We start from the raw sequence: 2,931 nt of genomic DNA on the forward strand, positions 1-2,931 counted from the left end.
TAACATATATAATATTGTTTTTTTAGGTGAACATATGTTTAGCCTACTGTACTAAGGTGCAATGGTTATGTTCTTACCAGAAGGTTTATGAATAGACAAGTTATATTAATGTATAGATGTTGTGTTTCTCTCAGAAGACTACCAATTGCCTTAGGTACCACTATTGATGTTTAGTTTCTTTCAGTGACATTAGTAGCTTTTATGAAAAATGACAAAAAATACTAATGTGTAGCTGTTTTATTTCACTCAATAGACAGTATTCATAGGTCAGTGTACTGAATAATACCAGGTAAATAGGTGCTAAGTTGTTGGGTTGCTCTCAGTGGAAAGTTTGAATTGTGTCGGGGACGAATGTATGACTGTTTTGTTGTTCTTAGTAGACCGTACCAATAGCATTGGATACTTGGTATCAACTGCATCATCATTTGCCTTGAGTACTGTTATAAAACTGGATTGTACAACTGTTCAGTTGCTTTTAGTATAGCTACCAATTGGTTTGGTTCTTTAGAATAATGTTGTGTTGCTCTCAGTTGACCATATCGATGACTTAGGGTTCTGATGTATTACTATTATGTTGCTCTCAAAGGACAGTGTGAATCGTATTGTGTAACATATGTGTAACTTACGTGTTTCCCTGATTAGACGGTATCAATTGCCTGAGTTACTGTTGTACAATTGGTAGCTCTTCCAATGACATTTGATCAAAAGGCTAGATTACTTATTGAAAACTGTTGTGTTAATCCTAGTGAACTGTATCATTGCCTAAGATGTTATTATGAAATGCCATGTTGGTCTCATTGGATGATAGGAATTTGTTCTTAGTGATTCACACAAATAGCCTAGTGTACTATTTTACAATTATTATGTTTCTCTCAGAGGACCTTATCAATAAGCTAGGGTATCATGCATAAGATAATTTGGTATTCTTAGGTGAACCTATGTTTAGCCTACTGTACTAAGGTGCAATGGTTATATTCTTACCTGAAGGTTTATGAATAGACAAGTTATATTAATGTATAGATGTTGTGTTGCTCTCAGAAGACTACCAATTGCCTTAGGTACCACTATTGATGTTTAGTTTCTTTCAGTGACATTAGTAGCTTTTATGAAAAATGACAAAAAATACTAATGTGTAGCTGTTTTATTTCACTCAATAGACAGTATTCATAGGTCAGTGTACTGAATAATACCAGGTAAATAGGTGCTAAGTTGTTGGGTTGCTCTCAGTGGAAAGTTTGAATTGTGTCGGGTACGAATGTATGACTGTTTTGCTGCTCTTAGTAGACCGTACCAATAGCATTGGATACTTGGTATCAACTGCATCATCATTTGCCTTGAGTACTATTATGAAACTGGATTGTACAACTGTTTGGTTGCTTTTAGTATAGCTACCAATTGGTTTGGTTCTTTAGAATAATGTTGTGTTGCTCTCAGTTGACCATATCGATGGCTTAGGGTTCTGATGTATTACTATTATGTTGCTCTCAAAGGACAGTGTGAATCGTATTGTGTAACATATGTGTAACTTACGTGTTTCTCTGATTAGACGGTATCAATTGCCTGAGTTAATGTTGTACAATTGGTAGCTCTTCCAATGACATTTGATCAAAAGGCTAGATGACTTATTGAAAACTGTTGTGTTAATCCTAGTGAACTGTATCATTGCCTAAGATGTTATTATGAAATGCCATGTTGGTCTCATTGGATGATAGGAATTTGTTCTTAGTGATTCACACAAATAGCCTAGTGTACTATTTTACAATTATTATGTTTCTCTCAGAGGACCTTATCAATAAGCTAGGGTATCATGCATAAGATAATTTGGTATTCTTAGGTGAACCTATGTTTAGCCTACTGTACTAAGGTGCAATGGTTATATTCTTACCTGAAGGTTTATGAATAGACAAGTTATATTAATGTATAGATGTTGTGTTGCTCTCAGAAGACTACCAATTGCCTTAGGTACCACTATTGATGTTTAGTTTCTTTCAGTGACATTAGTAGCTTTTATGAAAAATGACAAAAAATACTAATGTGTAGCTGTTTTATTTCACTCAATAGACAGTATTCATAGGTCAGTGTACTGAATAATACCAGGTAAATAGGTGCTAAGTTGTTGGGTTGCTCTCAGTGGAAAGTTTGAATTGTGTCGGGTACGAATGTATGACTGTTTTGCTGCTCTTAGTAGACCGTACCAATAGCATTGGATACTTGGTATCAACTGCATCATCATTTGCCTTGAGTACTATTATGAAACTGGATTGTACAACTGTTTGGTTGCTTTTAGTATAGCTACCAATTGGTTTGGTTCTTTAGAATAATGTTGTGTTGCTCTCAGTTGACCATATCGATGGCTTAGGGTTCTGATGTATTACTATTATGTTGCTCTCAAAGGACAGTGTGAATCGTATTGTGTAACATATGTGTACGGTAACTTACATGTTTCTCTGATTAGACGGTATCAATTGCCTGAGTTAATGTTGTACAATTGGTAGCTCTTCCAATGACATTTGATCAAAAGGCTAGATGACTTATTGAAAACTGTTGTGTTAATCCTAGTGAACTGTATCATTGCCTAAGATGTTATTATGAAATGCCATGTTGGTCTCATTGGATGATAGGAATTTGTTCTTAGTGATTCACACAAATAGCCTAGTGTACTATTTTACAATTATTATGTTTCTCTCAAAGGACCTTATCAATAAGCTAGGGTATCATGCATAAGATAATTTGGTATTCTTAGGTGAACGTATGTTTAGCCTACTGTACTAAGGTGCAATGGTTATATTCTTACCAGAAGGTTTATGAATAGACAAGTTATATTAATGTATAGATGTTGTGTTGCTCTCAGAAGACTACCAATTGCCTTAGGTACCACTATTGATGTTTAGTTTCTTTCAGTGACATTAGTAGCTTTTATGAAAAATGACA

This window comes from Crassostrea angulata, unplaced genomic scaffold, assembly GCF_025612915.1.
Source record: "Crassostrea angulata isolate pt1a10 unplaced genomic scaffold, ASM2561291v2 HiC_scaffold_299, whole genome shotgun sequence".
NCBI lineage: Eukaryota > Metazoa > Mollusca > Bivalvia > Ostreida > Ostreidae > Magallana > Magallana angulata.